Consider the following 13,794-nt stretch of genomic DNA (forward strand, 5'->3'; position numbering starts at 1 on the left):
TGCCCACACTTTGAGTAGCAACACCCACATTTTGAGCTGCTATTGAGTTGAGCAATATTGACATTTGGGACCAGATATTTATTTGTTGTAGGGAGTTGGTCCATGCATTGTAAAATATTTGTCAGAATCCCTAACCTGTACCCACTAGATGCCAGGAGCACCTTCCCCACAAGTTGTGGCAACTAAAATGTCTCCTGAAATTGCCAAATATCCCCATGGAGCCAAATCACTCATTGGCATAGAGCACGGTGTCCCAGAAGTAAGACACACCATAGAAATAGGCTTCAAGTGTGACAGGCATTCTCAGATGGCAGCCCAGTCCCCAACAGACAACTTGCCTGTCCAGAGTAATCTACTAGAATGTTTTACATGTGAAGTATTTTAACTTTTTGTATACTACATACACTTCAAATATTTCCCTCTGTTGGACGATCTGCCTTTCATTTATACAGTGCATTAGTCAGAAGGTTAACAGTTCCTTCCAAAGGCAAGAACAAAATCTCTATTTAACAATAAATTTTATGGGGAGAAATAGAGATTTATTGGGAAAAATTAACAAATTTATCCCTGTAGAACTACCAGTTATTTGCGAATGTAGGGTAGGACAATGTCTGTAATAGAAAAACACAAATTTTCCCTGGCTGGTGTAGCTCAGTGGATATAGCATGGACCTGCGAACCAAAGCGTCACAGGTTAGATTCCCAGTCGGGGCACATGCCAGGGTTGCACACCAGGTCCCCAGTAGGGGGTACTCGGGGGACAACCACACATTGGTGTTTCACTCCCCTTCTTTCTCCCTCCTTTCCCCTCTCTATAAATAAATAAAATATTTTAAAAACACACACAAAGTCTTACTATTGTCATTATTCAAATTACTGAAGATTATACCCCCTGAGGTAGCCTGACTACAGACTATTCTGAGGAAATATGGGGAACGCCCCCTGCAACACAGATTTCAAATCATGTGATTGCTGAGCACCGGCTGCACCTGCACAGCAGGCAGCCAGAGTGCTGCTCCACCTTTCAGAGGTGATGCGTCCCTCCATTCCCCTCACAGAAGGTGGGGAAGCTCAACAGGCATGTGCCTTCTTCATCTACACTGTCCATGCAGTAAGCACTTGGGTTAAATAGACATTAATTAAAGTTAAACAAATGAAAAATTCACATTAGCCACTTTTCAAAGTCCTCATAGCCAAGGTGGGTAGTGGCGATGTAGTGGACAGAATACATAAAAGACATTTCTGTTACCGTAGAAAGTCTTAGGGGCAGCCGTATTCTCGATGATAAAGACTGATGCAAATAAACAACAAGTTCTATTATTATTGCTGTGGCTGGGTTTGGAACTCTCACACACACACACACACACACACATAAGGAGAGGCATTCCTCACACGTGCCCACACACCAGCATGCCTCAGAGTGTGGGTCTGCCTAAGCATTCATATTCGCCACTGCAGCTAAAGTAATTACAAAGGCAAGGAAAACATCATTACACTTTTGAAGAACAGAAGCAAGGGTCAGATAATTATGGGTGTTCGCTTTCAACAAATGTCATTGTCTAGACCACAAATAGATAGTCTCATGAACTTTCTAATTACAGTGGCAAAAATATGAGTACCATTTTCCTATAAAATTGCTAATTTAGAGTAGCCATTTATAAAAAGACATGCTATCTTCTGGATTCTAACATCCTTTACTAGTCCTGTAAGACTAGGACTCAAGGATGAGCGCAGGAGAGAGCAAAGCTGCCAGAGCCCTGCTCAGAGATGGGCCGCTCTGTGTGATGCAAGGAGAGGACAGCCGAGAAGAACATGGAGCCCCCGGGGACTTCATGAAACAGCAGCCAACAGCAATGAGAACAATAGCCAACATTTGTTAGGTGCCAAGACCTGCACTAAATGCTTTCTATACTGTATTGCCTTTATTCTTACCAAAATACCAGTAAAGTAGGTATCTGGCATTATTTCAATTTTACAGATGCAGAGACTAGACTCAGAGAGGTTAAGTAACTTGACTGAGATTACTCAGTAAGTAAGGATCAGAGTTAAGGGTCAAACTTAAGTGTGGTAGTGCCCCCTTATTCATGGGGGATACATTCCAAAACACCCCAGTGGATACATGAAACCACATATTTGAACCTTTTATGTACTATTTTTTCCTATACATACATACTTATGATAAAGTTTAATTTGTAAATTAGGCACAGTAAGAGATTTACAATAGCCCTGGGCAGATGACTCAGTCGGTTGGAGCATCCTCCCTTGCACCAAGAGTCTCTACAGGTCTGATCCCTGGTCAGGGCACATGCCTAGGTTTCAGGTCTGATCACTGGTCAGTGTGTGTGCGGGAGGCAGCTGATTGATGTTGCTCTCTCACATCGACGTTTCTCTCTCTCTAAACACCCCCTTTTCTCTCTCTTTAAAATCAACAAATGTATCCTCAGGTAAGGACTAAAAAAAGAAATGAACAATAATAACTAATAATAAAATAGAGCAGTTATAACAACATACTATAATAGAAGTTATGTGAATGTGGTCTCTCTCAAAATACAGGGTGAGGCAAAGGTAGGTTTGTTGTGAGTATGCAAAACACAGAGTCTATTCTTGTATTATTTCCCATCCAGACAACTGTGGGCCTGCTTTTGCCCCACCCTGTACCTTGTACCGTACTCACCTTTTCACCTAAACGGAGCACTTTTCAGCTTCTCTTCAGCATGTCCAAATGGCCAGCATCACTAGACTGACACTTTTGAGCCATTATCACGTAAAATAAGGGCAACCGGCACTCAAGCCCTGTGATACCGAGGCAGCTGATACAGAGATAACCGAGAGGGCTCTGTGACTAGCAGGCAGGGAGTTTCTGCAGTGTGCAGACACTGGACAAAGGGGTGACTCACGTCCCAGGCGGACGGAGCAGGACAGCAGGAGATTTCATCACAGTACTCAGAACAGTGTTCAGCAGGAAACGTATGAATTGTTTATTTCTGGGATTATCCATTTAATATTTTCAGACCACAGCTGACCAGGGGTCTCCGGGAAGGGGAGACCACACTGAGGGGGACCACTGCATGCCAGCCCCCAGGGCCCATGCTCCTTATTGTTCATGCCCTTGCTCCTGGTCAGGATGGTCCCAAGTGGAGGAAGCTACTCCACCTGCTCCTTCAGAGCAGCAAGGCTTGGGCTCTGATCCCAGCCCCTCAGTTCTCAACCCTGGCTCTGTCCCCAACTGCGAGGGCCTCACACAGCCTAGGCATCCATGCATATGCCTTTTCCACTCATTGTGAATAGACGCCCTGCAGGCTCTGGAAACCGACTCCAGCTGCTTGGACGAAGAATTCTGAGATCCCAAGTTGCAGAGCACAGTCTGGAGCCAGGAGGATGGGCCCTCTGCCCCACAGCCCCTTTGCCTGTGGAGAGGGGCACCACTGAAAGAGGGCCCTCCAAAGAATCATTACTCAAAGGGGTGTCCAGGACCCGCAGCACCAGCACCCCCGCGGAGCTTCTTTAACGTGCAAATCACCGCCTACCCATCCCCCCCCCCCCCCCCAAGACTGACTGAATCACAAGCTCTGGGCCCAGCACCAATGCCCTGTGTTTGAACAAGCAACACCCCCCCCCCCCCCCCCCCCCCCGATGATTCTGGAACTCGCTAAGGCTGGAGAATGCCGATCCAGGGCATCCTTGATAACGCACTGTCCACCTACCAGCAGCAGCCGCCTCCCTGGGACCTTAGTAGGCGTGCGCATGCGTGTACTGGGCCCCACAGCCGCAGGGCGGACCCGACTCGGGTTTGTCTCGACCTCCTCTCAGGACCACTTGGGCAGCGGAGTTGGAGAAGCACTGCTCTGAGGCAGGGCCGCGGCTGCCTCCCCCACGTCCCTGCTGTGTGATTAGAAAGCGCTATTTCTGCCCGGAAAGAGGGAAATGCACCTCGTATTGGTTTAAGGGAGAAAAGGGGATTTATTTGTTTACATAATTGAAAAATTGGTGAGTAGATCTGGCGCCCCTGTATCTTGTGGCAAATTATAGTCCATGGGCCAACCCTGCCCACCACCTGTTTTTATAAATAAAGTTTTACGGAAACACAGCCTGTCCTTTTTAGATACTGTCTGGCTGCTTTCACAGCACAACCGCCGAGTGCACGGGCGGCCCCGGGCAGTGTCCCGGTGCTGAGCCCACCCTGGACCGATGGGAAGGGACAGTGTGTGACGATTGCTGGCTTGGCGAAGGCCGAGATCAGGCTCCAAGAATGCGTCCTCCGTAACTTTAGCGGGGGAAGCAGGACATCGTAGCTGTTTAATTCCATCATTATTCCTAAGACAGGGGTCCAGGGTGCCACGAACAGTGGCAGCAGTGATGTAATCATGGTGAGAACCTCACTGGGGAGGGGAACTTGAGCCCCACAGGCCTACAGAGAAGTGAGTGCGAAAGGACAAGTGACTGTCCATTAAATCAAGCAACTGGCATCGCAGAACTGGTCTTTGTGGACGAGACAGCAAGTGTCCATCCTCGGGGGTGTAGTCCTTTGCACTGGTCCTCCTCAGAGGTCTCCTCGAGATTCTCCGCAGAACAAATGACCTCATTAATTAAATGCACTGATACTCTTCCCATGTCTTCCTTGATTGCTATTCTGACTTTCGGGAGAGGCACTTTCAAGCTGAACTGAGCCCTTGGAGCCTTCAGGAACCAATGCCAGCATCAGCCCTTGTGCTCTGGAAGTGACCACACAGTTGGCCACGTGGGATGCACTACCAGCTCGCCTCCACCTCCTGAGGGTCCCTGTGTGAGCCCTGTCCCTCAGTGCCCTGCCTCACGGGCTCTGTCTTTCAACCAACTAGAAATCCAAGAAGTCCATCATCATCTTCTCTCTCCAGGAGTTTTCTTTTCATTGGAAGACATGCTCTATTTCTGTTTTGTACATTGAATAAATTATCATTTGAATACCCTTGGTTCTGTTCGAAGTGCAAGAGATGAAGCAGTAAACGTAAGAGCCCAAGCCACGGCTCTGAGGGGATTACCTTCCACTTGGTAAGTTTCTCCTGTTGCTGTGGGGGAGGTTGTGTGTGTGTTTGGGGAACTGCTGCTTTTCTGTCACACGCTACCCAGCATTTACCCTCGTCAAACTCGAGGACAGAACTCTTTCCTCATTCCAATGTGTTTCTCCAGTGCCCGGGACAGTGCCTGGCATCAGTTAGCAATTTGGCTGTAATAGAGACTCCTCTCACCCTGAAAATACACTGGCTTAAAGCAGATAATGATTCATTTTCCCCATTCTTCAGTCCGGAAGTCCGGAAGTCCGGAAGCAGCAGGCCCGGGGCTGTTGTCGCGCCTCCACAGCATCATCAGTGTTCAGCCCCTTTTGTTTCTGCTCCAATCCCTTTGCTGCTTGGGTCCTTCCTCCACACACGGTTCTTGCCCCCAGATGCAGCGACAGTCGTCCCACTCACAGTCCAGACAGCCGTAAGAAGGACGGTGAAAGGGCCATCAGGCCCGTGTGCCCACCCTTTTAAGCAGCTGTCCTGGAAGCCCGACTACATGTCCTCCATATTCATCATCTTGAGCTTTGTCTCACGACCACACCTTCCTTTTAGGTGTACTAATTTTAAAATACAGCAAGTCCTCACTTAATGTCATTGAGAGGTCCTGCAGCTTTAAGTAAAATGGCATATTAAACAATCTCAGCATTGGCTAATTAATTGACATACCATTAAGTTCCTCCGGCATCTCATTGATGTTAAAACAATGTTGAATGACACAGTGTTATTCAAGGACTGCTATATGTCTACAAATTTTTGGATAAAACTTCTTTTGAGAAGAAAAGCCTGATTTCTTTTCCCTGGATTAAGCGTGGTCCTTAGGCATCTGTTTCAAATACACAGAACGTGGCAGAAATGACTGTGGGGTTCCTGAGACGAGGTCGCACGTGGGATCGCTCATTGTGGGGGAAGCAAAGAGCCCGGTCCTGAGGACACGAAAGAGCCCTGAGGAGAGGTCCATACGTGAAGGAACCGAAGGCTCCAGCCGGCACGCAGCATTGATTTCCCAGACCCTGTGGAGCCAGAAGCAAATCGCTCTGGAAGCGCATCCTCCGGCCTCAAGCAAGCCTTCACCTGACTTGCTGACATCTTAACCACAGCCTCCTGCAAGGCCCTAAGCTGGAAACAGCCAGCTAAACTGTTCCCAAATTCTTGACTCACAGGAACTGTTTATTGTGCTAGTCTGCTAGGTTGGGGGATGCTTTGTTACGTGGCGATAGATAACTAATGCAGAGGGAGACGATGAGATACAGGTTTTGGTCAGCACTATAGCCAAGACTGCTCGCATTCCATCGGAACCTATTTACTACTTCTCTGAACACAGGGCTAGACTGTACATTTCTTACCCTCGCTTGCAGTTAGCTGCGACTGTGTGACTAAGTGCTATCCAGCAGAATGTGAAAGGAAGTGGTACAAACTTAAAAAGGAAATCTGTCCCAAGGGGATCAATTAATGGAACGTTTGGGTGGTGCTGTTGCTCGGCAGCCTGGCGAAGCCTGCTCCTGCCACAGCCCTGCAGGATCCAGGGGCCTGGATACAGTGAGCGCATTATTTCCACTGCAAGCCACAGAAATGCTTTTTTGAGTGGCTTAAACAGTAAGGACCCGGAGTGTCTCACAAAAGAAGTCTAGCGGCAGGTTGGCTTCAGGCCAGCACGACCTGCCTCCCTCTCCACGTCTCTGGGAGGCTCTGGGCTCTGCTCTTTGGGCAAGCTCCTTCTGTGGTCATGGTCAGACTGGCCCTCACACCTGTGGCACTTTCAAGAGTTACCAAGATCTGAGGTCTTCCCACAGCTAAGATCCTGGTCCATGGCTTTGTGTGAGTGAAAGAAACTAACACTGTTCCTTTTGTGGATGCAGTGCCACAATGCCCTCAAGCGTGATGCTGAAGGAATCTGAGACGAGAGTCCTTGCCATACTCCTACGCTGATGTGCCTTCTTCCACACAGTGTGTTCACTGTCGTTCTTGGTTAAAATCCATCTTGGCTGATCAGCTTGGGCCCTGCCTCCTGAAAAGCCTGTTTGGACTGGTGGGAGCATGGATAAGAGCCAAAGGGCATGCCACCTAAATGACGGAGTTCAGGAAAAACGTCTTGAAAGGAGAGAAGCTTCTCCCCCATCCACTGCTATCCGCATCACCCCACCACCCCACAGTCAACAGCAGAGAAGCATTCACTGGGGTGAGGGGAAGTAAGAGAATCAGGAGGTGTATTAGTCTGCTTGGGCTGCCCTAACAAAATACCACAGTGGGGGCTCACACAACAGACATTTATTTTCTCACAGTTCTGGAGGCTGGACGTCCAAGACCAAGGTCTTGGCAGAGATGGCTTCTTCGGGAAGCGTCTCTTCTTAGCTTGCTGATGGCCGCCTCCTCTCGGTAGCCTCACATGTTCTTTCCTCTGTGTGCAAGTGCTCCTGGGGTCTCTTCCTCCTCTTATAAGGACAACAATCCTGTTAGATTAGAGCCCCACCTATATGACCTCATTTAACCTTTACCTCCTTGAAAGCACTGTCTCCAAATACAGTCACACCAGAGGGCTTCAACATGTGAGCTTGGGGATGGGATGGGTACAAGTAAGTCTATAGCACAGGGCAAGGGGAGAAAACACAGACATTGATGATTTCTGGAAACAGGAGCCCAGCACCCCAGTGCCTGGCCTGAGGCCCATGCAATGAAGAGCTCAGTTATGTTGGGGGGTGGGAAATGCAGCAAAGGAGACTGAAGTCCTGCCACATGGAGGTCTGGAAAAGGGGCAGGGAGGCGACCAGATGTAATGAGAGGCGGCTGTTTGCAAAACTAGAGGAATATTGCCACAGACGGCTGCTGGGGTGGTTCTTCGTGCCCAGTGGCAGTGTGGAAGCAACAGGCCCCCCGAGGGCCCGAGGGTGGAGGAGAAGTAGAGGTGAGGCCCTGGAACCCCACAGGGCCATGAAGCTGAACCAGCAAAGGCTCAACAGTGACCTGCTGGGGAGCAGCAGGTATGGACAACCTAAATTTCAGATGCCCTCTCTCCAAGCCCTAACCTCCCCAAACTCAGAGCAACCCCAGAAAAAAAAATAAAGAGGAAAACTAAATTGACTGAAATTAAATTTGTGTCATCCAAACACAGTAATGGCTCAAAACAGACTTCAGGAACCTACGGTATGTGTGTAGTTATCGTTAAAGGCTGACCTGTTTCCAGGGCAGCTGTACCACCTGTACTCCCACCAGCAGTGTTTGCCAGCACCCGCTGCTCTGCATCCTCCCCAGCACTCAGTAATACGGTCAGCTTCTTCTCCTTAAACTTTAAGTTTTAGCTAGTCAGAGGGGTGCGCAATGGTATCTTGTCATGTTTTTATTTGCATTCCCTCATGGCCAGTGATGTTGAATGTCACTCATGTGGTCATTCGCCATCTATATATCCTCCTTGGTGAAGTGTCTGCTGATGACTTTTGCCCATTTCTAAATTGGATAGTTTAGCTTCTCATTGTTGAGTTTTGAGGTTTCTTTATATATATTCTTGGTACTAGTCTTTGGTTTGCAAATGTTTTCTTCCAGTTCATAGCTCACCTTTTTATTCTCTCGAGAAAGTATTTGTTCTTAAGTCAGGGACGGTGGCCCTCCATGATTTTGCATCGCCCATGGACTAATGTCCAGCTTCCTTGGCAGGGCGTCAAGGATGACCTGTGACTTGCAGCTAGTCCACTGGCCTGGACTTGGACCTCAGTCCCCTCATGGAAGCCAGAGCTATCCCCTCCATCTCCACCACCAAGGCCTCCATCCCCTCCATCTTTTTTTACTGGCTCCTATATCCCTTTCAAGGCTCATCTTTGCCATAACTTTCTTCTGCTGAACCTACCACTCTAGGTCAACCTGTTTTACAACGATCCTCCTTTGTATGCTCAAAGCATAGCACAGACATACCTGTGTAGGAGAGTGTTTCCTTCGGGGTGGGAATTGTTAGCTTAGGTGCCTTTCATTTGCCACATGAATTGTATACTTCATCAAGGGCATCAAGTCGTCCAGTGCCTTGCCTAAAACAGTGCCTGGAGTTTAATAGATCCACAGTAAATATTTGATGAAGTGATGAATATATGAATCGTTTAAATTATTCAAAATAATAATTTAATTCTCTAAAATTTTGCAACTGTGGTGACCATTTTTGTGAGATTGTATTTATCAGAAAATATTGTGAAGTTGACTTTTCCAGCTTCAAGTCCAGTGTTAATTACTAGGCCAGAGCCCAATTGCTGGTCAAGGACCACCCAGGGATAACTGAAGCAACCCCAGATGGCGACACTACCTAAAATTGACCACTAGGTGGCAGCCGCACCCAAAGAGCAGGCCACCTCTGCCCTGTGACCACACCCCCATGCTAGGTAGTCCAGGCCCTGGACTGAAGACCATCCACTCAGTCCCAGGCTGGCTCCTTTGAGGGACTCAGACCAACTGAAAATGTCCTGGCAGGTATTGCTCACCTGGGAACCACCCATCACAAAGATGTTCCCTCCTCCCCTGCTCCACTCTCACTTGTTCTCGTAAACTCTCCCTGTGCCCAGCTCCCCCACCCACCCCCACATTATAAGATTCCCATCGCCTCTGTAGTGCTCGCCATTCCCGACACAGGACCTGGCCCTGCTGCCAACCCGAACACCCTCTGCTCAATGACTATGTACTGATAGAGAAAGAGTCAGCATCTCCTTGACTCCCCCAAGGAAATGGCCACCTTGAGCACTGTCATGTATGTGAAGCAGCAGACAAGAAGGAAGACGGACAGAGACCAGACAAGGAGCATCAGAGAGGTGAGGAGAAGGAGGAAAGCAACGACTGGAGGCAGCTGGAGGAACTGGCCCTCAGAGCCTAGCTGTGGGCCCCATGTGGCCTGGAAAGGAGCTGCTGGACCCAGCCTGAGAGAACAGATGGGGGCAGCCTTAATGAACAGTTTCTCAAGAGGACCACGCAGCAGATCAGGAGACACTTAGGGCCAGAGAGTCCCATCTCTTTGGCGTGTGCCCCTCCCTGATGGGAAATAAAAAGAGGAGAAGATGAACACAGGGGAAGAGTGGGTGGAAGGCGGTGCCCTCTCCCTGCGGCTGTCTCACTTGAGTGATTGCTTCACACGACTCTCCTGGACCCTGGAAAACAAACAAGCTTCTCACTGCCTCAGAAGGAGCCCAGGCCCTTGTGGGCCCAGGGGGCCTCCTCTTGCCCACACCCACCAGATCTACGGGATCTGCCGCAGGGACTGGAGCCCACACCCCACAGTCTTGCCTCCCATAGTGCTTCTGTCTAAGTAGCTTGCCCTGCCCTTGGGTCTGCACAAGCTGGGACAGAAGTGTCACTGGGGTGGAAGCAAAGGCTCACTCTGAACATATTCTCCAAGAGTGATGATGGTTTAGGGGTTTTGTGTTTTATTTTTTGTTTTGGTTTGGTTGGTTTTGTTTTCATTTTTGTTTTTTTAAGATAATGAGCCACCACGGTGGATTTTAGGCTATGACAGAAAGACATTGGTACAGATAGCGTGCAAGGCCAGGGTGTGGGCATGGACACGTCTTCCTGATATGTGTAGCCCACAGCCCACAGTGAGGCCTCTATTCGCTCCCTTGCTGGCACCCAGCCCCAGACTCCCTCCCCACAGTCAGAACCCACTGCTGCTCTGGGCTGGCTTTGGTGGGAAGAACCCGGGGCCCCTCAGGACCTCCCACTCAAGGAGGCCTCCTCTGAAGAGGACTCGGAGACCCTAGTTCACCTGGGAGTCCCTGTTTGGGAATCCCCATGGCTTGATAGGGGAGGCAGAGAGGGGAGGTGGGGCGTTATCTCTGCATGTTGGTCTCAGTCTTAGTGGCCTGTCCCAGCAGCACAATTGAGAAGCACAGGCAAAATGTAGCCCTGCCCATGTCTCACAGCTACCACGAGGACCAAATGACGTGTAGGCAAGAGGCCTCTATTCGTTGTAAGGTGCCTGGTGAATGTTCACTTGGTGACTTATTCGTATTGACTGGGCACCCTCTCCAGGCCAAGGCACTACTCTAGAAGCCCAGGCTGCAGCAGAAATTGAGGCCAGACAAGGTCCTTACAGAAGAGAGAAAATGTGAAACAATCCATGAGCAAGCAACCAAGTCCAGAATGTGGGAGTTCTCAAGGCAGACGACCTGGCACCACCAAAAACTGAACTGTGAACAGAGGTGGGAGTGGCTACTACTGATGGAATGAAACTTGGGAGATACCGCTAGGAGGAGGAAGGGCTGGTACTTGTAAAGATCCTGTTCTATGGAGACCTGCCCACAAAAAGATGTTGTTGAGACAGTAAGGGACATGTGAAAGTGAATATTGTAACAGTAAGGAATGTTAGTACCACCACATAATCAGGTATGATTGTGCTGGCATGGTGGTTGCTGTCTTTAAAAAGAGAAAAAGAGGAAGAGAAGGAAGGGAGCTCTTATCTGTTAGTGATACAAATCTCCACTGGCAAGGATGAGCTAAAGACGACAGGTCTGGGTTTGTATTTGTGAGCCTTGAGAAAGAAAAGGACAACTACCAAGAAGGGCTCCTGGTGGCTAACTGGGCTAAATTTTTAAAAACAAAGCCCAACAGCCATTTCTGCACAGGCGGGGGGCCTCTCACACAAACTGCACTTCACGGAGAAGTTTGAGTTAAACTGCCAATCTCTCTGTGGAACTGCCTACCTCTGCACCAAACCACCCACTCCAGAGCTCAACTGCCTGCACTGTGTTCTTGTGTCTGACCCAGCCTTTATAAAGTTTTCCTGGAATCCTCTTTCAACCAGTAGGATTGAGGATTTCCCCATCCAATCACAGTTGCTAGGGTCTGACCAATCAGAGTGGCTCAATTCTAACCAGTTAAAACAGTGCCTTAGGAGCCAATCAACTGCAAGGATGCGGAGCCCTCATTTGCATGGGGATGGGCCAATCAGGGAGGGGGGTGTGGGGCAGGGAGCCGTTTGTCCACATCAGCCAGCTCCCCATTGGCTAGGAGAGCATATATCCCCTATTCTGCATGCAAGGAAGACCTGTGTCTCCCTGGCTGAGCTGAAACAGCCCAGAGAGGAATGAAGCAGACCATCAAGGAGCAGGGCAAAGCTGTCTAGCAGAGAGGTGCCTGGCCCCAGAGCTGTTCTATAGCCGTGCTATTCTCGGAGCTGTGCTGTATCACTACTGAGCTTTTTGCACTAAATACAGTTTCCTTCTTCACTGCACCTTAAATTGGGGATTCCTGTTGGCGTTGAATTGGCACAATGACCACAGGTTGACACTTTAAAATGCTAAAAAATAAAAATGTGGGAGGGGAACAAATGAAAAAATCCACATTGATAATTGTTAAAGCTGGATTGTGCTTACATAAAGGTTCGTTAAATAATTTGGGGCAGGGAGGGCAGTCAGACAATTATAAGGAAGTGCAATAGAGCAGAAGAGCACATGGGAATAGCCAGGGAGGAGCACTGAACCCAGCCAGAGCTCCGGGGAGGATGCAGAGGGAGTGAGGCATGACTGGGTGGGCTGGCGAGACACGCAGGTGGCAGAAAGGGCATTACAGGCGGGGAAAGCCCATGAGCCCAGGCACGGAGGCTCTAGAGGTTTATATGAGGGTAACCAATTTATCCGGGCCTGGTTGGAACTAGCCTGGTCCTGGCACTGAAAGTCCTGTGTTATGTCCCAGGAAACCCATCAGTCCTGGCCCAGCCTCCATGGTTGGTCACCCTGCAGCACCACCAAAGCAAAGAGCTAGCCGGTAAGGTGACCAGAGCTGAGCTGGAATGGCTGTGGCACTTGGAATAAGAGGCCAAGGGCCTCCCCCAGGCTGTCCTCATGCTTGCTTACTGGCTTCCAGGCCACCACTGCAGCAGCAGCCCTTCCACCCAGGACACAGCATCACTGCCCAGGGACCCAGCTGGCTCCTCCCCCCTCCTGCTCAGTGCGACCCAGGAAGGGGCCTGGAGACACCACGGCTTCTACCCCAGACACTTTCTCCTGAACCCCAACCCCCTAATTTGCATGTATACTTATATCTGTCTATATAAACACACACATACATATAGGTACATGCATATTATATACATGCATGCATACATTACATACATAGTTGTCCCTCAGTAACCTCAGGGGATTGGCTTCAGGACCCCCCACAGATACAAGACTTCTCAAATGCTCCAGTCCTTTATATAAAATCGTGTTGTGTTTACATATAACCTACATACATTCTCCTGTATACTTTAAACCCTCTCTAGACTACTTACAATACCTAATGCAATGGAAATGCTGTATGAATGTTGTTAAACTGTATCGTTTCGGGAATCATGACAAGGAAGAAATCTGTATTCAGCACATTTGCAACCCTCTGCAACCATCGTAGGCCTAATGCCACACAGTACATGTTAGCATCCACGTACCTTTCTTAAAAAATATTTTTCACCTGTGATTAGATGAATTCACTAATACATAAAATGTGGATATGAAGGACCAAGTATATATACCATATTATGTAATATGTAGTATATATACAAATACATATAGTATATATAATATATTATATATCACATATATACGTGATGTATTACATAATATATTACATATATTCATGAAGCACTTACCATGTGCACTTTATTATTCAATCCACATAAAAACAATGATCACATCTACTTAATAAAATGAAGAAGTTGAGGATCAGAGAAGTTAATTTATTTAAAGCCAAATGTGAGGACAGCTGTACACCTCACACACCTACCTCCCAGAGTTCTCTGGGGAATGAATGAAGTATTATGC

This window comes from Phyllostomus discolor, chromosome 8, assembly GCF_004126475.2.
Source record: "Phyllostomus discolor isolate MPI-MPIP mPhyDis1 chromosome 8, mPhyDis1.pri.v3, whole genome shotgun sequence".
NCBI classification, from domain to species: Eukaryota; Metazoa; Chordata; class Mammalia; order Chiroptera; family Phyllostomidae; genus Phyllostomus; species Phyllostomus discolor.